The sequence below is a fragment of the Serinus canaria genome, chromosome 5, assembly GCF_022539315.1.
Source record: "Serinus canaria isolate serCan28SL12 chromosome 5, serCan2020, whole genome shotgun sequence".
Classification (NCBI taxonomy): Eukaryota; Metazoa; Chordata; class Aves; order Passeriformes; family Fringillidae; genus Serinus; species Serinus canaria.
Genome location: NC_066319.1, coordinates 45,139,346 through 45,166,049, shown reverse-complemented (window position 1 = coordinate 45,166,049; position 26,704 = coordinate 45,139,346). Strand labels below are relative to the sequence as shown.

At 43.3% G+C, this 26,704-nt stretch overlaps 1 protein-coding gene across 8 annotated transcripts in view; it reads left to right on the top strand.

Annotated features, from left to right (window-relative positions):
- The window catches only part of FOXN3 (forkhead box N3), a 206,364-nt gene that overhangs the window by 3,202 nt on the left and 176,458 nt on the right, over nucleotides 1–26,704 (top strand). For 5 of the 8 annotated variants that reach the window (XM_030239999.2, XM_030239996.2, XM_050974780.1 and 2 more), the window contains exon 2: nucleotides 14,999–15,082. The exons of the other annotated variants lie outside the window; for them this stretch is intronic. The gene's annotated coding sequence lies outside the window, so the exon portion shown is untranslated. The remainder of the gene's footprint in view (nucleotides 1–14,998; nucleotides 15,083–26,704) is intronic. 8 annotated transcript variants of the gene reach the window in all.

Here is a 26,704-nt window from a genome sequence, read left to right as displayed (position 1 = left end):
TGTCCTGTCATTTTTTTGCTGTTATAAAAAACCACCCCACCAGCCTCTCTGGGCTATGTTTTCAGATGTGCCAATTTGCAATTTTTACCTTTTGAGCCTCATTGCTGATACTCAGCTAGGCTTTTCTTTTTCTTCCCCCATTAAAATGAAAGATCAAAAAATGCACCAGTTATTTTACTAATAGGAGCAGTTCTTACAGTTCTGAACTGCCTTTCATCATAGATCGTAAATCACTTTACAGAAATTAATGTTCTAATATCCACAGAAGTTGTGGGAGCATAGGAAGCTGAAATTTAGCATTTCACATGGACTGCACAAAGTTGCAAGGCAAATTAGGAGCAGAGCTGGGAGTCAAATTAATTGCCCCTTAATTAGCAATTGCTAATGGATTAAAACTTAGAAAATATGTTCGCTTTCCCAAGTGTACTCATGCTAATGTACCAGTGTGGTGTGTGTGTGTTTGGGATGTGGGGCTGGGGGTGAGAATATAAGCAGTGGTTCCAGAAAATGCCAGTCGTTTTCTGGTCTCTGCCCAGCATGGCTGGGATGCCAGGTTGGAGGCTTGTAAGATTAGACATGGCTTTGGATGAAGGTCCAGAGCAAAGGTGAGGGCTGCAGTTTAGGTCTGTGTGTTCTCCTAAGCAGGGAGGCTCAGGGAAATAAACATTTCTCTGATGTCAGTCACAACAGGGTTTTTATGGTGTTAAGCTTTTTGAGGGGGAAACATGGAAAAGTTATATAAATTTGTGAGAAGCTGCCTGGCATGCTGAATAGATTCAAGTGGTGGGTTTTTGTTGTAGGAGATGTCTTGGTGTTAGGAGCTGTTTCTGGCAGGAGAAGCTGCCAGGACTGTCTGGAAGCCTAAACTGGAGTGGAATGGGACTGTCGTGGTTGATGCTGGAATTTGCCAGTTCATGACTTTAGATGTAACACAATGCAGTGTGACTTTGGCCACAATTTTGACATATTTTTAATGAAACTGGATTTGCCTTGTTACCTTCTGTCCATGACCAAGCCAAAGTAAAATTGTAACAAAATAATTTAAAAAAAAAAAAGGACTCCAACAGAGCAGTGTTTCAGTTAAGTATAAAATTACAGCTGTGTATTTTCAGAAGTGATCAGCTGATTCTGGGAAACCAGCCTGAAGCTCTGCAAGGCAGGGCAGTTTTTGGGAAGTGATTCTGTCCTAGAGTTTGGGAAATTCTGCTCCATTTAAAATGCTCAAGTTGAGCTGCCAAGCATGAGAGCAACTCAAGCTCTCCCTAAACTCACTTTAGATGCCTTTAGATGTAAGTAAGACTTTACTTTTCTTTACTTTAGATTAAAGTAAGACTTTAGATGCCTTTGACATCCTTGGGACTTATAACTGTTCTGAACTGAAGCTAATTGTCTAGCCAAGAGTTTGTACCTTGGGTGTCAGCATAGCCCACGAAGAGTGAGGCTCCCTGTGTCCTGTTTGTTCCCCTTGAGGATGGGTGCAGAGCAGTGGGATCACCCTGCTCTGGAGGTGGCTGGTGAAGGAGGCCTGGGGAATAGCTGGAACTCACCATGGCTGGACACACAACTTTCAGGTGGGAGGTATAGGACCACCTGCACATTAGCCCAGGCTCTGGTGGCCACTTGCTGGCTGGGAATCAGTTTTTCCCCCCCACTCTTAGGGAGGTACATAGGGGACACATTATGCTCTTACAAAATTCTCCATAAATGCATCTATTCCATAATGTCTGCGAAAATTGGACAGGCTAAGTCTACTGGAGGCAAAGCTTCTGCTTATTATGTTGGACAGTATTTTGTTGCTCTTTTATTTCTTTTGTCTGTAGTCTAAGAGTCTCTGCTGGAGATGGTTTTGTCTGTGTCCACACTGACTGCAGGACAGACAGCCTGTGACCTCTGATCAGGCTTGCTAGGTGCCACTGAATGGAAAGATCTGCCTAAATGTTTGACACTGGAATTTTTTCCCAACATTATCAGGAATTTATATCAATGTTAGCTGATACAATGAAATTTCCAACACTGAATGTTTTACATTTTACTGAAAATAGATTAAAGCCAAATAGAGACAGGTATTCCAGGAGTGGGATGAATTTGGCCTATGCCAGTTTCTTCCTTTGCCTGCCTCCCATGTTCTGAGTTGTGGTAGGACCCTGCACTGAACTGTTTGCTCAGGCAAAGTGTGACATTCCCTAGTGGGATCCTAATGGCAAACTGCTTACCTGCCACCAGCTTGCAGATAGAGCCCGCTCACCATGTCTGGGCATATTTACTTTTGTTGCAAAGAGAGCACTCCAGATGTCCTAACAGACGGGACTTTATGTACAAGGCAATCCAAGCTAGACCCTGGAAAGCATTTTACAGAAAGGCAGCTTCATTGGAAATTGCTTCTTAAGACTATGTGGCAAAGCCCTTGTTCTTTTTAGTGTAGCTCTCTGCCAGACCTTTGCCTGCCCCACTGAAAGCAGGGGCCTCGTGTCTCCTGTGGCCCTGCCTCTGGTGCCAGGCTCACCAAGGCTCCCCTCTCCACCCCCTGGCACCTCTGCAGGACCCTGCTGCAGAGCTGCTTTCTGGTTTAGCTCTTGGGCTTCAGAGTGAGGCTGAACTTTTCCCTGGACACAACTTCTGGCATAGCACACAGACATGAACTCCCCAGCCCAACCCATCCGAGAGCCCTGCTCCCTGTTACTTCCCTCAGTGAGATCTTCCTGTGAACAATTTAATTGCTGGCTGGGCTTGCTGTGGAGAGGAGCAGAGGCATTAGAGGGGTTATGAGAGGTTATTAGAGATGGGAGGAAGCTGTAGGTCTGACCCATCTAGATTTAACTGATTTATGTCTTATTTTATCCTCAACTTTAACTTGTTTTGAGCTGGGTTTTACGGTAGATCATTTGTAGAAGCTACTCAATTAATATGTTAATTTTAACACCAGATTTTGTAAAGCTTTTATGTTGGAGGTGGTGAAAGGATCCAAATGTTTTGATCCTATTTCTATCATTATCTTCACTGTTTTTCTTACTCTGTACTTTGCAGACAGGAGTGAAATTTTAATAATTCACTAATATACTTTCACTTCATTAACATTTTATCATTTTGGCATGGTGCATATGGTGAAGTCCTTAGTACTCTCATTAAAGACCTGATCTTGCCTCCACGTTCTTGCTGCCCTCCAGGTGTGGAAAACCCTAAATGCAGATGCTATTCTACTTTTTTGGAAAGTGCTTTTGTTTTTTTTTTTTTAATAGATACTAATCTTAAAAAAAAAAACCACATGTAGGGTTTTTTTGGTCATTTTTTCCCCTCTTTTTTTGATGTTTTTTATAAACTCGAAACATTTATACAAAGATAGCTACTGTGGCTATGTCAGATCCACTAAGTGCCAGCTCTTCAGCCATTAAAAAACTTCACTGTATGGTCCAGAGAGTGGGAAGATGCAGGGTGTTATTGTGGTATCCATTGCATCATTTTATACTGTGACATGTTTGGCTTAAGCAGAGATTTATACTGGTGTTAAAAGGGTTATGAAACTTTCAGCTCACCTGGGATAGCACAGTGCTTGGTGTTAGGGGGCACAAATAACCTGTAATGCTTCATGTAATCTTGGTGGTTCACTGCATACATTTGCAGTCGTGCCCACCTTGTGTTAAACATGTGCTTTTTAATTGTGTCTGAATTTGAAATTGGTGTTCAGCTTTCATGGTGGCTCTCCTTCCTTTTTAAAATTCTTTATTAAAATTATTTTTTCCCTCTATTATATTGTAACATAAATCTGTGAATTACTGTTAATTAAATATTGTTAGCATACCAGATTATTTCAGGTATATTCAGATGGCTTAAGAAGCCAAGCACTGGCTTAGGAGTGGTCAGTGGGTAGACACACAAGGCTTGAGAGTGGAAGGGAATATTCTGAGTTGAGAACAGTGGAGAGCTAAGGAGTGTGTAAGAATTTCAGAAGGAGTCATGTTTTGAAAAGAATGTGGCTGTTGGGAGTCCAGAGGGCAAGAGATCACAGTAATAAATATGGGAGATGTTGAGGGAACTGGCTGAAGGTTTTTACTTGTCAAATAGAATATATTTGCTTTAGAGGCACCAGGACAGAAACTCATTTCTTGTAAATTGGTATAATGCCATTTGAGTTAGTGTAATTACACTGACATACATCACCTGATGGTGTGTCAGGTGGTATTAGAAGAAGAGTGAGGCTGTGAAGAATGGTGGAACTGGAAGAGGTTATAGGCCTGGGCAACAGGGAGGGTGGAAGTTTGTTCAGAAGGGATAGAGAGGCTGGGCAAGTAAAGGAAGTTCACAAGGTCCATTATTGGGTTTGATTTGATGATGAGAGGCCCAGCAAGGCAGGCTGAGAGATGGGCTTGGCTGGAGAGGAGAATCAGTGACAGAAAGTACATTTCACATTGGCACAGTAGGAGCTGGTGTCAGAGTGAATAAGATCATGCCCAGGGTGTGGAGGGTATACAGAACAGACCAAGACTAAGGCCACCGCAGGAGCTGGGGGAAAGGATGTGGAGGAACAGAACGATTGCCAGACAAGGATGAAGAGGGCCAGAAGACAACATCTCACAAAGCCAAGATTGGACAAATGTCTTTCTGTCTGAAAGGAGGAATAGCAGAATCATAAAATATTACTTCGGGTTAAGAATAGAAAGGGAATGACATTGACTTCTTTAAAGACATGAGCCATGAATAGTCTGTACTAGTTAGTAAACTTTGAAAAGCTGAACCATAAATAAGCTACATCTTCACTGGTATGTCTAATTTTTCCCTTCCTCACTTCTGTTACTGCAAAGTAGTCTCATGTAGTGGTGCAGCAGACCTTAATGTCCTGGGGGTGGTCACAGCAGCGTCACTAATGGGCGCTGCGCTGTGGTGCTGCCGCAGCTGCGCTGTGCTGAGCTCTGCACCAAGCTCTTCTGGGGTGACGTGGCCCTGTCAGCCCCAGCTTACCCTGGGGACCCCCAGCTGGGCACTGTGCCTGCTGCCCCTGGGATCCTGGGCCAGGCTGCAGACATGTTACTCAGGAAATTCAAAGAGGTGCTGGGAAGATAGAGTGCCCTGATTAAATACACCGGCATTGTAGCTGCAGTTGCTGCACCCCAGATATTAGACCCCAGGTCAGGGAGTGGTGCAGGGCTGAACTATCTGTGGGTATAGGGGAGGCAGCAGATGGGTTCCTGCTGATCTGCTGTGTCTGGCAAGGGCAGAGCTGGGTTGTGATGAGGAAGGTCTGAGGGAAACTTTGCAGTTTCACTTTGTGTTGAGGCTGAACAGGAGATCTCACTCAGGATGTAGTAGCTTTATGCAAGGAGGAAGAAACACAGACTGGAAGAAATGAGGTAAAATGTGGGGAAAATGAGATTAAAATATAGGAAAAATGTAGAAATTAGGCATATGTATTAGTATGGCCACCCTTGTTCACGAGCCCATCTCTTTACTGGAGCAACTGTAAGCCATTCATGGTCCTGGGGCCCAGTGCAACACCTGCAACCAGCCTCACTGGAAATGGGACTGACTTAATTGCACCAAAACAAGAAAAAAACACCCTAAACAATCCAGCACAAACTGTGAAAAGTTAAGTGTGTTTTAAAAATCCTTTGGTTTTGCTAAGCCAGGGTACCATTTTTGACAGGTGAGGAAATCCCCATTTCCTGTTGGTGACTCTGGTGATCCCAGACCAGCACCTCAGAAGCAGCCAGCCTGGGTAGAAAAGTCAGTGTCTTTAAAGACAGAAGACATTCTGGCTTTCCAAGTGGAATGGTTTGTTTCATAGTTGTATGGAAAGCTGCCATTGCAGCAGTTTGAGAAAATAGACTGAGCATCTTGAAGCCAAAATGGTTGAGAGATGACTCCTGGGGAAGGCAAGGAAAGATGTGGTGGGCTTGGAGGCACAGTAACAGATGTGAAGCCTTTCGCTATGGGTCACTCTTGGGTTCTCCCCAGAAAGCAGTAGTTCCCCTGTTGCAGTGCTGGGGCTGGGAAACTGCTCCTGTTGCAGTGCAGCTGCCAGGAGGTGGAGGACTGGTGTGTGCTCCTGCAGCAGCCTTGCTCCCGTTCCTAGAGGGCTGACAAGGAAGCCATGCGCCCTCAGCTGTCACCCAGGCTGATTAGAGACTGTGGCTGTAGGATCAGGTTGTCTGGTGGTTTATGCTTTTTCAGTTGAAGGAGTGGAGCAGATGAGAGGGCTGGATATGAGTAGCCCCCGAGCCTCTTTTTTAAGAGTATAATTTTACAATGCTAGTGGCAAAGGCTTTTTTTTTTTTTTTTACCAGAAAAGCAGTGTTATCTTTCCTCAAAGAGCTGTGTGAAACAGCCTTCGCTATGCTGATGTTGAGAATAGTATTAGTCTTGCCCACTTGCCCTTTCTCCCTTTGAGGGTTATGTCCCAAGCTGGTGGACTCCACCCATTCCCCATCTGGTCTGCACTTGGTTTATTTGATCCAGGCTTCCTTCCATCTTACCTTTTTTGCTCTCTCTCAAATGAGGATGCTCGATCACTGTGTGATGTGGACAGTTCAGGAAGTGCTTTGAAATCTGGAGCAGAATTTTTTGGTAGTAATTTTTATTCTGAGTTTGTGTTCAATCTTGCTTGATACCGTTAGATACTGCTAGTTCTGTGGGGATACAAGGTGGGACCACAGAGCAGCAGGGATTCCAGGCACCCCGTTCCCTCAAAGACATAGTATGGAAAAACAATTTTCTTTCTGACCCCAAAAAATTACAGTCAATATAAAGTATTTGGAGCAAAAATCTCTCCAGTATAGAAGTCTCTATACCAATATAATTATTTGTCCTGCTTTCATGTTTCACATGCTTTATTTAAGCTCCTGTCACCCGCTAATAACTTAGGGACATTGGGGAAATTTGGAAGGTATGCACGGTGCTATTGGCATTTCTCAAGCAGCTGCTACTGGCCTGCTTATATTCAGTGGATTTCCTACTGTCAAAACCACTTTAAGCACAGGAATGAATGGGCAGGGAACCACCTAAACATTGATTAATGTTGACAGAAACTTCCCTCCCACCTTTCACTCATTCAAAACAATGATGATGAAGGCAGCAGAATTCTGCTCTTGGGCTACTGGAAAGAGATGGGTTTATTTCAGAAATAGAGCTCTGCTTTGATGGGGTCTCTTGAGTGCTAGTGCTGGGAATCATAGAACAGTCTGAGTCAGATGTGACCCATAAGGATCTTTGGAGTCTAGCTCCTGACACTAAACAGAATTAGCCCCAAGAGTCACACCATGTGCTTGAGTGTGTTGTCCAGACACTTCTTGTAGTCTGTCAGGCTTGGTGTTGTGAACACTTCCCTGGGGAGTCTGTTCCAGTTCTCAGCCACCTCTGGATGAAGAACCATTTTTTAGCATCCAACCTAAACCTCCCCTGACACAACTTTGGGCCATTCCCTCAGTCTTGTCACTGTCATCGCAGAGCAGACATCAATGCCAGCCCCTCCTCTTGCCTGCACAAGAAAGTTGTAACTGCAGTGGGGTCTCCCCTCAGTCTCCTCTTCTCCAGGCTGAATAGACCAAGTGACCTCAACTACTCCTGGTATGGCTTCCCCTCAAGGCCCTTCACCATTTTCATGGCCCTTCTTTGAAGGCTCTCTAACAGCTTGATGGCTTTTTTATATTGTCACACAGGTCTCGAGGTGAGGCTGCCCCAGTACAGAGCAGAGGGGGACAATCCCCTCCCTTGCCTGGCTGGCGGTGCTGTGTCTGGTGTCCCCCAGAACACGCCTGGCCGTCCTTGCTCCAGGACACTGCAAACTCGTGCTCAACTTGCCATTGACCAGGACCCCAGGTCCCTTTTCAGAGCACTGTTCTCCAGCCTCTCATTCTCCAGTCTGTCCACGCATCCAGGGTTGCCCCACCCCAGGTGCAGAATCTGGCATGGATTGTTTCCAAATGCAAGGGGCAAGAGGTTCAGCCTAAGTGGGACATCTGTAGGCGAGGAACTTAAGCAGCATGGCACTTTGGAAAAGCATCCATTCTGGTGCTAGTATGGGCATGAACACTGGCAAAGATTGAAGCTTGTCCACAATCATGCCAAAATCTATTGATTGTGATAGTCCTGGCTGATTTCAGTGAAGATTTTACCTTAGCAAATAGCTTGGCATTTGATCATGTAAATAGTTTATATTTCAATTCCACCTTTGCGTATTCAGGGGGAGCTCCCTAGGGATACAGTGGCAGTGGTTTTATGGATGCAGAATTTGGTGCTCCATTGCTGTCACTGATATAGTGATGGTGATAATGGTTATCACTAACTTGTATCCCAGTAGTAGGTTAAGTGTTAGAATTTGGCTGTTCCTCAGAAATTTTTGCTCTGTCAAGTGCATCTTCCATAGATACCAAAGGTGATTTATGTGACTGTTCCCATTCTGGCAGTGTGAGTGATGCACATATGGCTCTTTGGAGCCAGTGGATGAGAGGATCTCTTAATACACAGGTGTGCTGCAACACAGGCTTTTGTTGTTATAACTGTGATATCTTTATTTTGTTTTGAACAACACCATTACTTGTTTGCACAAAATTCAGCATTTTACTGGCTGATGAAGGGAGAAGCAGAGGGCCAGACTTGGGCCCCTGAGAGCATTGTATTCGTCTTTATTGACTTGCAATCTCTTAAGCCCATGGACTGATCTCAGAGTCTTGTGACAGTACAGGAGCAAGTGCAGATGGGCTGTCAACACACTTGTCTTGGGGTGGGGAACTCTGATGTGTAATAACTGAACCCAGGTAGCAGCCTTTCCCCAAGTTACTGTCATCAAGTTTCTGTCTTGGCCACCATGCTGTACAGAACTGCAAGAACACAGCTGTCTTTATATTTGGCTGGCTAAAATTTAAGGAGGAAACAAACAGACAGATGTGGACAGCAGGATCACTGAAGACTTTTTTAACAGCTGGAAAAGCTAGCTCCCCTAAAAATGCGTAAGTGTTAGTCTAAAGAACTGCTTTGTCTATGAGCTTCAGAAGAAGCTATAGAAATGCATCTACAGAGTTTATTACAATATGTTAATTACCACTGCCTTTAGTTATCCATCATTAATAAAGTGATTTACTTCAAGATAATGAAATGTGCATTTTCATGTATCTTTGTCAGTCAGAAGTACAAGAAGATATTCCTGTTCTACTTCTATTTGTGGAATAAAATAGTGCAACTCCATTGAAGTCAGAGGTGGATAGCTGGGGAGAAGGCAACTTCCTTTTTTGCTAGAGAGCTTTAATGCAACATTGTTTTATTTCTGCACATTAAAATTAATAACACAGCCAGTGTATTTTGGAGTTAAGTCTTTCTAGGATCTCTTTATGGTAAATATCTGCGAACAAACTTTATAGTTGCTCTATAGGCCCTCTCGATATATCATTTTGAGCCGCCTTCTATCTATTACATTTTATCTGCCTGCAAAATCCATTTCTAATTCTGGCCATATCTCCTTTGCGATCACTTGCCAGAAATCTATTCCCAGGATTCTCCTTATTTTAGTGAAATATCTCTGCTTCAGCACCTTTCCCAAGGTGGCTGATCTAATCAGGGCACTATCAGTTATCATTTCTCATTTCCTTTGCTAGCTCTGTCAAATGCAATGCACAGCCTAACAGAGTGACATTCAAATACTTTCAGTAACCAAGGCTATTTCCCTTTCTTCTACCCTGCAAAACTTGGTTTGTATTAGGCTTCTTAAGCATATGCCCTTTGCTCTCTGCATGTGACTTATAAAATGCACTCTGGGAAGAGTTAATGCTAAGCAGATGAAATAGCTGCCTCTTTATTCATCACAGTTAAGTTCCATTGATGGTGACCATCTGGATTTAAAATCCCATATCCACAACTTTGCCTTTTCAGGTATGGAAGAGCAATGCTTCATTCCTGCCAGCTGTGTAAGAGAGGCCTGCTTTGCCATCAGAGAAATGAAATTTTTTACCTCCCTGTTGCAGAAATTTGTTACCTTCCTGTTGCTGCCAGCCTCTCTTCTTGTCTTTTGCCATATACATGTTTCTCTTTTAAATGGGAAGTGACTGTATGCAAAGATCAGAATACACCAAACAGGGTGTTTGTGTTTATCAAATAGAGTCACCTGTGTAGTTGGATTCTCTGCTAAGGTTAAATGTGGTTTCTATAGACACAGTCCAGCAGTAGCATCCAGTTTTGGCTTCTGGTTTTTTTTTTTGCCTTGGGTGACAAACCTCTTAGTGTTATCTTAGATTGCTATCACAGACTAAGGTTTGCTTTAATTAGTGTGTGGCTGACTATTCCATCCGCTCTGGAAGATGGAATTATCCATGTGTGTCCTCACAGCCCTTCCTTCTTTGCACCATTGCTGTCACAAGCCCTGCTTTGCTGCAGACTCATTTCTCCAATGGTTTTTGTGAGGGTCAAAACCTAAATCTTGCTTTTCAGGGGGAAAACAGGGAGCAGGCATTCACCAGACTGGCTGGGAGTAGGAAGGGAGCTCTCTATGCACATGTCCTGTCTGCAAAACACCATGCAGTGCAAAAATTACATGATTCTGGGAGCTTACCACGAGCTCAGTTCTTGATTTCTTTTGAAATTCATAGAACAAGTTTTTTTGGGTCATTTTCCCCTGCACTGTATGAATGAAACAAACCTGTCTTGAAGTCTGCATCAGACCAACACATGTATTGCCCCTATAGCCTGTTGCAGGCTACAGAATTAAATTTATTAGTTTCAGACAGGGAGAGGAAAAAATAGGAAAATGGGGTTTAAGCTGACAAAAAGAAACAGTGGGATTTGTTATTTATGGCTCAAGATACAACACCAGCCAGGTGCTCTGTGTTCCAGCTCTTTGGCACATCTTTTGGTGAGCCATATTCCAGATTATTGAGTTTCTGGGGTAGGGTGTTTGCAGTCCCTCCAGGCTGTCCCCTGAACACTGTCCCTCTGGTTGGCTATGGAGCTGCAGACTGGAGAGCATCTGCCCTAGCAGGGGATGGCAGAGCGAGCATCTGGGCGTCCTTGAATGGTAATTCCCAGTGTGGCTAAATAACAAGGATGGTGTCTAATGGCTTAAAAAACTGCACATAGCGGCGTTTTTTCTAGCTATTTCTTCACTGTAGGAAGGTAGAGAAATCTGTGTTAAAATAATAATTAAATGCTGACAGTACTAAATTTCTGCCCAGCGTGAGTTGGCAGCAGATGCAAACCAAAACATTAGGTCATTAAAGAGAAAAGAAAAACCTGATTAAATACCTCTGAATGTTTTTCTGATTAGGTATTCTTAAACAGAACATGTGGCTGTAAGAGAGGGGTGTACTTGACAGCAGCAATTGCTTTTTGAGGGGAAAGGTAAAATACTCAAGTTTTAATGTGCATATATGTGTATTTCAAAGGATTTCTTGCTGATCTTAGCTATGAGCCACCACAAAATCTCCCTGCCAGTAAATAGTGAAATCGCTTCAATGTTATGTTTCTGGAAAGAACAGTTAACAGTGACTAATGTGCTCAGGGTTTTGTTTTGGTCTCTTTTTCCTCTTCTCTGGCTAGACAGAGTTGATTTCACTTGAGAATCCAACAGCCATGGTGGACCTTGCTGTAGCATTGGTAGTATTGAAGCACTGTGAGGCTGCAGTGTGCATCCTGCAGACACAGAGAGAAGGGTTTCTGCCCCAAGGAGCTTGCTGCCATGGGGGAGTGGCATAAGGATTGAGAGGGGAGAAAGAGGGATATTGGGTACAGAAACCCTCCTTTACTTCATGGCCACCTCATGGCCAAAGGTCCACTGTTCTTAGAGGTGAGCTGAAGGCTTTTTTGTCAAAAAAAACACTTTTATTTAAAGCACTGTTAGCTGAGAAATCAGAAAAGTAAAACTTGTCAAAATGTGCGTTTATAGGCTGCCACGTTTTACCTCCCGTTTCTTCCTTTGATGCTCTCTATTACGTATTTGCCCCCGTGTACTCTGTAGCAATGTTTCAGGGGCTGATACCTACAGCACATGCCTGGTGCTCCTTTCAGGTCCTCTTTAAGGAATGTTGATGGAGATAGCAAGGAGAGGAGTAAGCAGAGTTTCTGGGAAGCTTTGTCACTGTAGCAGAGTTGTGGCTGCTGGCTCTGTGGAAAGCCCTGGAGCTTGAGAGGAGTGGGTGAGATGCTGAACATCCCCTCTCCAAGTGCCAGGAGCACCTCTGAAAACTGGATGACCTCTGTGGCCAAAACATACTTCCCAGGCATGTACTGAGTGTGAAGGATGTTCTGGCTCTTGTGGCTCCTGCTCCCATTGTATCAGAGCAACTCTTTGGTGTGTGTATTAAGGTGCCAGCCCTATGAGACACCACAGGGTCATCCTTCCCTCTCCCTGCCTTCTGCCTTCCCCCTTTCTCTGCATACTTATATTTGAGAAACTGAGGAGCACGGGGTAAGAAAGAGGATTCAAAGATTATTTCAAACTGTTCTGTTGTTCAAAGATTTAGCATAGGGTAATGCAACTTTTTCCTGTATTTTTAGACTCTTGCCTGCCCCCAGAATATGCATATGGACAATGATCTCACAAACATAATTTCTGCTACCTCCAGGAGGTAGGGCAAAGGTTCCTCTGAAGGAGTTTGAAGAAGGCACAGCATATTGTGCTTAAAATTTTGCTCAGCACTTCTACTGGACTTTTTAAAGATCAGCTGGCATATTCATTTTTCCCTTGGGAGCTGTATAAGTTACACTTTTTTTTTTTTTTTCTCCACTATGCATTCCAGAAAACAGTTTCTCAGGAAGCATGGTTCGTGTTTTATCTCCAGATTATCTGTGGTTTATTTTTACTCCTAGATAAAGGGGCTAAATAATCTAACTGTAATTAAGGCACAGCTGGGGTCTCTGTATGGGCACGTGTGTGTCCAGATTTGAGAACTACCACTTTTAGTTGCAATGTTGCAGCTGTATGGCCTCAGCGCATCAGTTATTTGGAGGTGAGCACAGGTGCTCCAGTGAGTCTGGCCTCTGCTCAGGAGTCAGGTCCTGAGCCCCCTGGAAATACCCTGGATTTGGAAAGCAGAGCAAAGGGCATATTTCTGCAAATGTTAGAGCAGTGATTTTTTGCAGTGACCAAGGACAGCGGAAGATTTTGGCTGTATTTCTGTCCTGTATGGAGATATGCCAAGCAAAGAACAGATGGGGTCAGGGGACTGCCTGGGGTTGTCTGGGTCTTGGGCTGCCTCCATCCCAGCCCTGGTGGGAGCAGAGTGACCTGCTCTTGTGTCTGCTGCCTTTGCTGCCCTGAAGTTCCTGCCTCAGTCACGATCCTGCAGAGAGGCACATGCCAGGGTATCCATCCACAGTGTGCTGTGGGGAATTAAACTCCCCCTGCATGGGGACTCTTCCTCATGAGAATGGGCCATCAATAGACCTTAGTGACACAAAGTGGTTCTGAGAGCTTGGCCCTCGTATCTCCAAGTTCATGGGTCTTTGTACTACTAGCACTGGGTTGAGACAAACTATTTCTCTACTGACATTAATGTACTTGACCCTATAGAGTGCAAGGTAGCCAGGCAGTTACAGGCCATTAATCTCCAATTGCTCTTGTCAAGTATTATGTTCATTAATCTGGGGCCAAACAGTGGTTTAGTTGTCAGCATGGACCATGATAAGATATTTTATCTCCTGGTTAGTGCTGAGTTAGTATCTAGTTAGCAGCTTTTGCAACCCTTTATAAAGATGCCCTCAAATTCCACCAGTTGCTGCACCAAAGCTAAAGCTCAGCATTGGTTCTTCTACTAAATGTGCCTTCAGAACCAGTTCCTTTTCCTGTGCTTGGAGGGCTGGCTCAGGGAAAGCTGGCTGATGCACAGGTACCTGTGGGCAGGGGCTGCCTGCTTTTACTTCTGCATGGTGCATCACTTAGTCTGAGACACCCAAGAGGCAGCTCCCAGATGGGCTGCTTTTTCACCCTGTGACCTCTTTAGGACCAACTGGAAAGCAGGTGGGTTGTGTTGTTTCTGTACACAATCACACACTGATTTTATTGCTTCACTTAGCAGAGGAGCAGCACTCCAGGCGTCCCGCAGCAGAAATTCCCCTTATTCTTGGACACTGCCCAAGGGTTACTTGTCAGAACAATAATTGCTAAGAAATAAGGATGCTGAGCAGCAAGACTTGTGAAGTGCTTTGATAAGCCAGGCTGTGATGATTGTGTATAGAGAGGTGTCCTTTTGTTGCTTGAATGGCTATAAAAGGCTTCAATAGCCTTTCTCTGGCAAACTGCTGGTGCGCGTAGTCGGGAGTTCATCTGAACAAGTTTTGCAAGCTCAGTGCCACCATACACATACTGATCTGCACTGCTGCTGAGGTGAAAACTGTTTATGTTTTAATGTATTAAGTTCTGCCTGCACCCTTCTGTATAGAAGTCTTGTTTTGAAAGTATAAGAAAAACAATAAGGAAGAATATAGAGATGTTTTAGCATAGCAAAAAGCATTTTCTTCCTACACAGTGCCATTTCGGAGAGGGAACAGCTTCTCCTGCAGTTCTGTTTTGGTCTAGGTCTCTCTCTTCAGAGATTTAAACATATGCTTATATCAGTTCCTCAGCTGGTGTGTATCTGTTGACATAGTGTATATACTGACATAAAGCGTGGTCTGCATTTACACCACCTGATGTGTTTGCCATGCATCTTCAAACTTAGCAGAGTCCTCAGGTTTTAAACGTGGTCCTTTAACAAAGCTGTAGCATGAGTGCTTTGGGGCTTTTTGTTTTTGTAAGAAGAACATAGACATTAATTTCAATAGTAAAGGAAAAAGACTGGGAAGTTGCTTTTTATCTTGACATCTATAGGATTGTTTTGGGTTTCACAAAGCAATTGCCCTTATGCAGCAGATGGGGATCATAATGCTACAGGTTGAACAGGCTGTGGCACACCTGGGGCAAAAAACAGATGTGCTGCTTGTTTGTGAAGGGTTGTCACTGCAAGACTTGTCCTTCCCTCGGGAAGCTGCTTGCAGGTGAAAGCAGGTCCATGCTGGTGGGGCACATAACATGCTCTGTTTTTTTCAGCTAGTGCTGCTTCAGGTCTGGGTCAGAGCAGAGATTTCCAGAAGTCCACGAGTAAAGCTGGAGCACAAACCCATGGGTGTCCAGGTAAGTGGCCGCATTCACTCACAAGCCATCCCTCTGCTCAGAAGAAATGGAAATTTGTGAACTGTTGGGCTGCTGTGCCTGGGCATGGGAGGTTTTGCTTTCAGGTTTTATTTGTCTGTGGATTTTTTTCTAGCTGAAGTAGCATTTGAGGAGATGAGGTAACAACTTTAACCTCTGTTCAGGCCATCTGTAAAGAAGATGGTAATTATCAGTGACTGGATAAATCCCAGTCCTAATGAAGGATGTCAATGACTTTTGAAGATACTGAGATCATCTGTGGTAGTTTGGCCTCATCAGCTCTGTTAGATAGTCTGTAAAAGACTCTGTCAGGCCACAGGAATACAGTTCTCTAATTTTTGTTCTCCTGATTGCTCCTGTTGCCCTGGTTTTGTTTCTTGTTTTCTCCCCAAATCTAAGCATTTTAATGGTTTCATCCTATGTCCCACGCATGCATTCTTTTGCTAATGAAAGAAAGGAAATTATCATACTCAGATTTCAGTCTTTAAAAAAATAAGAACATCATTTTGATTCTGTTTTATTTTTGTTCAGGTTACAAGGGATAAAGTTGACCTTGTCTGAAGATAAAGGATGCTATTATACTTAAAGTTTACTAAGTGCAGAGTGATTTGGAAATAAGCTTGGTGATTTTTTCCTATAAAATTTAAAGACATTAAATGAGCTGAAGTGAACTTGGATGTATGTTTGGGACTCCTTTTTCCCTTCAGTTCTTCAAATTTGTGCTACAGAAGAGCAGGTTTTTCAAACTATTTAGTGGAAATAAGTAATGCCTTAACTGTGTTGTTTGGGTGTAAGACTTCAAGCTAGTTCAGCTGTTAGTAGGACCACTCTTAATAAGTTCTTTAGGCTGATCTAGGTGACTTCCTGCCATAAATAACATGAAGTTTCTATTTTATGTAGTTTGATTTTGTTACAGAATTTCCACTCGTTCATCTGCTCTGCTGTGATTTATTTGTGTATTGTGAAAACAACATCCATCACAGAGTTTTTGTGGGCCTGTGTTACCAACTTGCTCCTAAAGACCTGCCCTCATGCCACAATCGTTCCCAGTCACAGGATAAGGCAGTCGCAAAGCATTCCCAGCTCATGGATGCATCCTTTGCTTCTCCAGCTTGGAGACTGCAGTCAAACAAGGGGATTTTGCCTGCCTGGCTCCATAAGAGTCAATGCATTTTGATTGCAGCACTGAGGACTCTGTAATTGGCAGTTGTGGTGATGGGACTAAGACTTCAGGTGTTCTGCCAAATCTGACAGGGAATTGCTTGCTTGCTTTTTGTTTGGCAATTCATTGTAAAACCACAGCTACAAGAGGATGTTCCTTTTTTTTTCTTTCTTTTTTATTTTTTTGCCTCTTCTAGGCAACCTAGGGAGAGCTTGTTAGAGTCTGCTCCTGTCTGTGGCTCATATCTGTCCTCATGCTGTAGACAGACGTCCTCTCTTTTACCAAAGTATGGAAGATTAGTTAGTTGTGTGGGAATTGGGGACGGGGAGGTATTTTTTTCCTAGAGTCTTCTTGTTACTCTCTCATGTAAGTTGTTAATTGTTTTATGTTCACTGTTCATGCTTGAAGATTTTTAAGAGGAGGATTCATACTTTGAACCGTTAAAGAACAAAATTAGGCAAAGTGGAAATGGCTTTGATTGCCAGTTTGGTCTATGATGCTGTGCTCTTTTCACTGCACCACAGATGAAAGCCTATGTTTATTCCTAAAAAAAAAAAAAAAAATCTGATGCTCACCTGAGTTCAGTTATTTACTTGGAGGAAAAAAGTTTCCTTAGACATGAGAAGGCTATTTAAAAATCTGTGTTGGACATTTTAATTGCAGCGAGTCATGAATCCTTTGAAGTTTTATTACCTATTATATACTTGATTCAAAAGTTACATTTTGCAATAGCTTAAGGTTTTTTATTTGCCTGAGATTATTAACATTTCTGTTTCAAGCTTTCAAAGAGAAACTTTCTGAGCATGATTATGAACATTAGGTTAATGCATAATCCCCACTCAAAGGTTCTCCTAGATTTTCATGTGCTTGTTTAGAGGCCATTCAAAGGTGCTTAGCTTTAATTGCCATTATGTGAGCACACAGAAGTAAGGACCCAAGAGTCTAATCAATTATTCTGTTCACAAATTCATTTTTAGATTGTCTCAGAGCTGTTCTAAGTTAAATTTGCATTGAAGTTACTGGGACTTTTAAAGGTATTTGTCCTATTGGGCTAAAGATTCTATTGTCTCAGTGATGATACCTTTCTCGGTCTTCATGTAATTGCTGAGGATTTATTTTTTGTGACATTGTTTTTGTAGGTATTCTATCTACATGCAAACTTTTAGCTGCTGACGTAGAAATAATACAAGCCTGTTTAGAAATGGCACAAGTGTTTGAGTTTTTCTGGCTTTCAATGAGCTGCAAGATCTTAAATACTTGAGTTGGAAAGGTAAAAGAAACCTTGCCTTTTGATAACCTTCTCAAATATTACTTGGAGGACTATAAATGGGAAATGAAACTGAAAGGTAGCTGGACCTACATCTTCCACCATCCAGGAGAAGCCTTTTCTGTAGTAACAGCTCGTGCTTTAGTGTCTTATCTAAAGATCTGTGAAGTTCACAAGGGAATTCAGAGTGAGTTATTGTCAAGTAAAAAACTGGAAATGCATTTCTAGAATGCAGGAAAGGACTGGTGTGTGAGGAAGTCTCTTTGGGGCAGCCTGCCCACTACCAGAAGGTCACAGTGAGGCTGAGAGGAAAAAAAAAATCTACCATTCATTACACTCCAAAACAGAGTAGAAAATATATTTTTATGTGTTTATACTGTAAAATTGAGAATAGGCTTTTAGGAATCATACAGAAGTACCCTGTACTTCATGCAATATGCTATTCAAATTATGAACAGCTTTCTAGCACTGCAGATACTAACACCAATGCCAGTAGCAGTGAATCACAACAGGCTGAATTCTGTTACATCAGAAGATTTCAAGCAGTCCCTGACCTTGCTTGTCCCACTCAGGTGCATTACTGAGCATGGGGCATTCCAGAAGTTGGGCTCTGTGGGTTTGTGGTCTCTGAGCTACCCATCTTCTCATATGTATATTGAAACCAATAACGTGGGCTGGTGAGGAGTACAGAAATGCTGTTTTGAGCCCTGTCTCAGCCAGATGTTAGGAGCACAAGAAACATCCCAGTTAATTTGAATTAGTTAGTTGAGCTCAACTCCCTGCTATCAGTCAGGCAGTGGGAGATGCCACCCAGCAGCCTCCATCCCTGTCCCACTGCTGGTCCCAGCCTGGGTGGGGGGAGTTGGTGTCCCCCCAGCACAGTCACAGCAGTGCTGTCCCTGCTGCTGCCTGGGGGGAGCTTGCACTGCAAGTGATGCTGCTCTTGGAGAAATAAATAATGCATGTATGGAGGGGTATCTTCATCAGCTTCCTTCACTTGCCTTGCAGGTCTTAAAGCTACTGTGTTGTGCCCAGCTCTTTATTTGTACCTGCCCAAGACCTTGTATGTCACTGTGTCCTCAGCACTGCATTCACCCAATGGCATGGCCTGACACCTTAACCTCTGATTCCCATTCAGCTCATCAGTTGTTTTCCACTTGTGGTCCTGCCTTTACTCCTTTTCATATTTTTTTAAAGAACATTTTTTAACTCAGGGCTTACTAAAACATTTTATGTTCTGTCTATTTAACATTAATCATTTTTGTTTAGTTAAAATTCTCCTTTTTCTGACCAAACACCCTGTGTGTGTTTGGTGAAAGAAAGTTGATCAGTTTTACTGTAAAATATTCTCTTAGAATAAAGCTTCTCATTTGCAAAAAATAGTGATGCTATGATTTTTTTGGATCTCAAGCCCAGTACACGTTTCCAGGTTATCATGGAAAGCAGTCTCCCCCAAATTTTCTCCAGGAAAAGCAAATGCAGTTTGTCATGAGTCCCAGCTAATTTATTCCTTGTTCCATAAATGTTATCCCCTACCAGTCCAAAGGCTGTCATTACGCTGCTGTCATTAACCATCTGTTTAGCATGTAAAACTCCTCGGGGCAGGGATCACATCTTTGCTTTGTACTGTGTAAAGCTGAGCCTGTGGCTAACACTTGAGAAACAATTAATGATAATGCAGCTCAGTAGGGTACTGGGATACCAAGCTAATAAGAGTGGTATAAATGCTTGGCTGGATGGGATTAGAGGGAACTTCTGTGTCCCAGTGGTGTCTCTCCAGCAGGTGAAGGGAAATAATCTTAAAATATCGTATGACAAGGAGCAGTGAAAAAATAAACAGCATTTCTGAAGGATGTAAAAGAGAAAAGAATGCAAGAGAATCACAGTTTGGGTGTGTGTTATGCTTTATTATTATTATTTTAATGAGATTTTTAGTAAATAAATATATTTTTCTCTACCATAAAATAAGGGACCGCTTCAGAACACTGGTATCATTAGTGCCTGCCTTGTCCTTTTCATGGTCTTCTGCATGCATTATAAGTCGATGCTTTATTGTATTTTCCTTTGTATCTTAATGAACCCTGTGTGTCAGGGAGAGAGAGAGAGAAGCTCAGTAGATTTTCATCTTATGTTAATCCATCAAAATCAAGTTAGTTGCAGGAGCTGGAGGAGGTGCGTGTCTGCGTGCAGACGTCAGCGCCCAGCCAAAAGCTTGCTAGTTGCCCAGCAACCTTCCCGGAGGAAGATGGATGTCCTGCCACCCTTTAGCTGAGCTACAGTGTATTCACCCTGCTGCACACAGAGGGGACAGCACCGGCTCAGCTGCTGGGGGGATGTTGCCTCTCTCCATGCCTCTCTCTTGTGCTGGGGCTGGAGAAAATGCATTTCATGCCATCCTCCTTAAAACTATTAATTTGGTTGACTACATCGCATTGGTTTGGGAGCAGGTGCTGTGAGATCATTCACATTGATGGTATTGCTCTTCCCCTCCATTGGGGTCTTAAAGCTGTATTGCCATCAGAATCTCTCCTTCCTTTCCAGAAAGGTCCTTATCTGTAGAAACAAATAAAAGCATGGGCTGTAGGAGATCAGCAAATGCTCTACATGTCACTGACCTCACTCTCTTTGGTAGTTTCTTTTTTCCTGAATTGGGCTCAGCTGGCATGGCCAGCTATGACCTCCACATTGGCTGTGCTTCCCTGTCCTGTGGTTGACCAGCATTAGGACACTTGGGCACACACACAGTGCACCAGGTTGGGTTGCAGCCTAAGAAGTCTTTGGAGGAATCAGAGGGTCTTGCTGTTGAAGAGTGTTGTGCAAAACCAACACTTTAATGCCGAATACAACTTGATGATGTCTCCTTAATTTTATGGAATATTTAATTATTATAGGATGCATTTGTTCACTATTTGGTTTCCTTTAGAAGATGTGTCAATCTTGTTCTCAAGGATGAATTTAAAATGCTTGCACATTTACAATGGTTAGACTAAAACCTGCTGAAAACCTCGCACAAAATCCTCCCTGTGTAATCGCAGATATCTTCCGTGGTCTGCCTCTGGTGCCTTTATTTATGTTGACAAGTTTTTACTTAGGGTTTGATTCAGGAAAGCAGTTACGAATTTCCTTGCTATTGAAAGTAATGAACTTCTTGGCAGGTTGAAACTTGAATGTGTGCTCTGCTGGATCTAGATGTGTGTGAGTGATGTTGAGAAAGCAGGACCTGGGAGCCTGAGGAGTTAGTGTCAGGCTCTTTGACCACTGCAAATTAGGGTATAGAAACATGAAAGGGTATCAGGGAAAGCACCAATTCTCCTAAAGCAAAAACATTTTACAGCCCCTTAAACTGAGAAAATCTGCCCCAACCCAAGAAACATTGCTCTGCTTCATCTGTGTTGCTCCCTCTCTTGGACTCCCTGGAGCAGCTGTTTGTGAGCATGCAGCTGCTGTGAAGCTGTTTCTTGCACCTGTGTCCTGGGGTGACTCGATCCATGTGCCTGTGACCTTAGGGGATCAGGGAGTGCCCTGAGAGATGGTGTTTGTATGGGCAGGCAGGGAAAACTCACAGCAGCACTGAGCTGCATGTGGGAGGGCAACGTGGCTCTTACTCTGGGTTTGTGTATGTGGCAGTTATGTGTCATTTCAAATGCACTTTCTAGTGTCAAGCTATTTATCAACTGGCTATTGAACTTGTTATTTCCTAGAGCATATAGTGTGTGGCTCTTGATTGAAAAGCTGCTGTTCTGTCTCTTTGTTCTTCAACCTTGCAAAAATTCTTTCTTATTCATTTTGTTAAAGTCCTTCAACTCCAGATTGATAACTTCCATCTCCTGGATGGTGGAGCTTTGTTCAGTGACAGCTGTTGGTTTTCTCTGTGCTGTTTCAAAAATGGCTGTGTACAGGGTGGCAGAGGAAAGTACTTGGAAGGGGGCACTGGGTGGCTGAAGTTCAAAAGAATGAACATTTTCCAAATGCTGGTGTGCTAATTTCTTGGAAAATGAATAGGGAGTATGAAAAACTAATATTGTGTTTATGAGACAGGAGCCTGGATAACAGTAAAATGCTGTATATTAAGATTTTAATTGAGTGATTAATGGGTTTTTGGGGACAAACATTTCTTGCAGTTGAAAGTGTGATCGGGGTACAAGTGGTTCGTGTCCCAGTCTGAGCACAACTCTTGTCATATTCATTCCTAATTATGAGGTTTGTGTCTTGTCATCTCTTTAGCCAAATTCAGCAGGTGTGGGTCCCACTCCTGACAGAGATATTGGTTTACTGCTTATGGGTTCCTATTTCAGGACAAGTCAAGGAAAGACTTTCCTTCTCATGGTTAAATCAACTTTCTTTTCCTACCTTCACCGAGGAGTCAAATAAGAATGTGCTGTAAGCTGCATGCTGTGAAGAAAGGCACCTGGGGTCTGGGCAGGGAAGTATACTCACCCTTACCAGTGCTGGTCCTAAGGAGCACATCATTAATCTGTACTGTGGAGAGTCCTGGTGAACCTGATAATGACCTGTGGTCCTGCCTTTACTCCATGTTCTAAAACCAGAAAGTACTGTTTCCAGTCTTAAATGGATTTATATTATAAGAAATTACCTTGTAGTACGTGCAGATAAACTCTAAGCTCTTAGCTTAGAGCCTTTGTTACAGATACTGGAAGTGTTCCAGCCAAGCTGTGCAGTGGGACTCACCTGGCTGGTGGCTGTGGGTGCACACACCCAGTCAGGCAGGCAGCACCCCTTCAGTCCCCAGAAAGAAATGAGCGTGCAGGGTACAGACTGGCTCAGCCAAAGGAGTGCTGCTGGTGAGATAATTGTCTCTAGGAATGCTGCTCTGCCTCTCCCCTGGAACCCAGGTGACCAGTGCAGTGATAGGCAGAGGTCAGCACTTTGCAGCATCTTGGATTATGTGATGCAGATCACAAGTGTAACACTACAGCAGGCTCACAGTGTCATTTTACTTAGCTTGGATACGTTCAGAGCTCGATTCTGCTCGATGCTGGGTATTTCTACTATCCCTTAGGATGGAAAGGAATTGAGAGCACCCAGTGCAATTCATTGTGTCCTAGAGAAGTGTGGAAGGGTAGAGAAGCGAGGTAGCCAATCACAAAGAGCTGCTAAAGCAGCAACAAGAATATCTTCTCTTTTTTGAGACCTTTTAATCTTTTTGAATGAGTAATACAATATTTATAATATTATAGTAGCTCTAATAACTTGCTTAAAAATTAAAAATAGTTAATGGGTGAAGTGGTATAAGCGTAGTTAATGCTTCTCAGTGATCTGCTGCTGTACCTCCTGCTAGAACAGTTTTATTTAAATGTGTGATTTTCTCCCATTGAAACAACACTGACTGGAGCAAGCATGCTGGCTCTGTATTGCCTTGGATAGTATTTATAAAGCTCCCTCTCAGGTGTGTGTCCCAGCTGTCTGGAGCACCACATCCTTATGTAGATGAATTATCCTTTAGCAGAGGAGGGCTTTTCAGCAAAATGCATTGATCTGTACGGTCCCTTTTCAAGATGCAATACTGGGATCTGTTGTGATAGGTGAGTTTTGTGTATTATTTTATATGTTATTAGATAAGATTCCTTTAATTCCTGGAAGTCAGCCCCAGACTCAGTTCAGCTCTCAGAGAAGTGCTGTTTCCTGCACTGCTTTTCCAACTCAACAGAAAGCTCTGCTGTGCTTGAAGACTCAAACTGCTGATCACAATCCTCAGCTGGACACTGCTGGAGGTATTGTCAACAGCTTGGACCTGTTGTGTGTGGACTTAGTGACTTGAAGACACAGGTCTGGATTTGATACAGTTGGGTGGTACAAAGCTTATAGGAGAGGTCTGTCTTAGGTTGCTGAAGATGTGCACCAGGGCGTTTTGTGGCAATCTCCATAGCACTGAAGGCTTCATGCCTGGTACATTGCATGGCTGTTGCTAAATGACAGGTGATAAAACACAAAAAGTTTCAGTAAGGTCACCATCTGTTAAAAGAGGGTGGAGATTCCTACCCAAAGTTGATGTCAATATTTTTTTTTTTTCTCAGAAAGAATTCAGAAGGATTTCTGTGGGATAGTTTAGTGTTGATGTGAAATGTAAGCCTGGCTGCAGACTGGGTTGATGGACAGGGAAGGGTTGGGAGCAAGACAAAGCATTCCTTAAAATTCCTTAAAATCCTCAGTGTGAGCAGACTCCTTGGAGCACTGTCCATGTTCCAGCAAACTGATCTCAGGCTTTGACTGGTCAGTCTCTGTCCATGGTCTGACCCTGCTGTGCAGGATGAAGTCCAGGGAGAGCTACGTGTTGTGTCACAGCACCTGCAGTTCAGTCTATGCAAAATGATGAAGTGAGGTAGTGCTTAAACATTTTCTGGTGAGTGACTATAAATAAGTTATGGTCAAAAATTCTAAAATAAGTTGATGCAGAAGATCTCTGGTCTATTTCTGTTAACTTCTTAAGCCTCTTGGAAATTCACAATGAGCAAACGTGTGCAAGAGGAAGATCCCGGGTAACTGCCAGCAGCTTAGCCTGACATCAATCCCAGGCAAAAGAATAGAACTGAGAGAGGATTTTGAGAATTAAAGGTAGGGAATATAATTAATGCCATTCAACATTCTTTTTTGGAGAATATGTCTTGTCAAACAAACCTGATTTATCTGATAAGATTGCAAGTTTGGGGGATAAGATAACTGTGTAGATATAATATACTTTAACTTCTGTAAGGTGTTTGATTTTATTCCACATGACATTATTACTAAAATATTAGTACTATATACTTTTACTGAAGCATATCTTAAATGTATTAAGAACAAGGTAACTGACAGAGCTCAAAAAGTAGTTGTCAATAGGGAATCTTTACTGAATGTGAACATTTTTTAATGTAACTCTGCAGGGATCAGTCAGAACCCTCATGCTATTCATCATTTTTGGCAGTGATACGGAAGTAAATATAAAATGATTTCTGATAAAATTTCTGGGTGACACGAAGATTGATGAAGTGGGAATGAGGGCAGTAGGATACAGTGCTCTTGGTTAATTGTCCCTACTGAAACAAAATTCCAAAATTCCTTTCAATCGAATTAAATAAGGAAGTTTTTGTGCATCCAGAGAGGAATGTAGCACAGAGCTGTTGTCCAGCCTGGAGAGTAGAAGGTTTATGAGAAATGTTTCTGTGTGCTGGCCTCTGGAGAAATGGGGCTTTCCTAGGGAAGAGGCAGTTTGCCTGCAGGATCCCATGGCCTCCATCTGATCATGGTGGTGATCCATGGCTTGGCAGAGCTGCTGTTAGAGGAACCTCTGTGGGGAGGCTGCTGACAGGAAATGACTCTTCATCCTCAGTGCTGTGGAAGGTCTAAGAGAAATGTAGATTGGACACTGGTTGCATTTCTGGTTTTGGTTATGTATCTGTGAGATCTCCAGTAACCTTTGTCCACTGGAAGGTTTTGAAGGTGCCCTGCATTTGTATCACAGGAACCAGACTTGGCAGTAGAATTTAGCCTGAATATAGAGCAGGGTCCATACTAGTGAGACTGGCTTGCAACTCCCTGCTAGCATCTCCAGACAAAAAGTAGGCTGCAGCAGCAAAGGCCATACAGCACTGAAATGAGATCATAGAGTTGTTGCATACCCATATTGCGGCTATATTACTTTAGTGACTCTTCTTGAGGGTACAAGCTCTTTGTACTCACATTACTTGCTCACCATAGGTGCACATTAGTGCAATCTATGTCATGCCAAGGCTTTTCCTGCTGGCAGGATGAAAGAGAAGATGTGTACCCAGGTGTCATGCAGTGATTCCATTGGCAACAGGGGCATAAGGTACCCCATTAGGAGGGCCTTACCAGTGCCAAGAGCCTTCAGCAGTGGCCAGGTGTAAGTTCACAGGAAAAGATTCTGTAAACATCTTCATGTTTGTTGTACTTTGAAGAGAGAGACTTTGAAAAGGCAGAGGAGGTAACTACTCTTTGGCTACTGTTTTTTGCTTTGACTCAGGCAGATCTGCTTGTGCATGCAGTGTCAAAACCTTCCTTGTTTCCAAAACCTGACCACAGCATCACAAACTAATAATTTACACTGGAAAGGACTGCTGGTAGTTGTCTGGTCCAACTGCCTGCTAAAGGCCAACAAAAGCCAGCTGCTCCCAGATGGAGATTTCACAGCCTCTCTGGCTCATCTGCTCAAACACTTCACTACTCTCATTGTAGTTTTGGTGGATTTTTCTTGTTCATCATCCAACTGGAACTTTCTATGCTCAGCCTGTGTCTGTTGTCTCTTGTCCTGTTCCCCTAGTCCTCCAAAGGAAATCCACTCAGCCTCTTATGCCCTCCCATACCCCTGTGGTTGTAAACAGCTCTCCCTGGAGCCTTGTCTTATTTTGACTGAAGAAGCCCTGCTTCTGCAGCCTCTCCATACCTGTCCTGTCCTGCAGCTCCCTGGCCATAACAGCCCACCACAGGTCTTGCTCCAGTTCTTCACTGTCTCTGCACCCAGTGCTCTGAGGTTATACCACCAGCAGTGAGCAAAGGCGAATGGCCATTTCTGACAGCCTGCTGTTATGCTTTAAATGGGGAGAAATGAAGGGAAATAATTGGTTTTGTTGCTGTAAAGCTTAGCTTTTCTCAGCAAGATCCCAGCATGTGACTGTTTTACCACACATACAGGGAAAATAGGGGGCCAGTCAGACCAGGAGAAGGTGCCCTTGAGGCAAACAAACCAGCAGTGAAGTGTCTGCTGGAAACGTCCACCTCAGAGCCAGCTATGGCTCGGGCAGCCCTCTGGGATCCTCAGCTGCGTGACTGCCTAGTACCAGAGGTGCAGGGAAGATGGAAAACCCTGTGATGAGACTGACAGCAACTTGAGGCCCAAATAGCAAAGTGCACCCGGCCGTGGTCTGTCCTCCCCTGCACTGCACTGCTGCTTGATGTCCAGTGCACGCAAAGAGCTTCTCCATCGCCGTGTGCAGGACCGGGGGCCATTCATAAACAGACCAACTTTCAGCACAGCATTCCAGCCACAAGTTTGCCTAAGCTAAAAGAAAACAGTGTATCTTACTAAATAAATGATTAGACCTCAATGATTTTCTGCCTTCTAGAGCAGAGTTATTTGGAAGCATGAAAGGAAATAGCTGCAGCAGTATAAAACCGCTGCCCTTTGCACTTGCATCTTTCCCACAGAGTAATCTTTCAT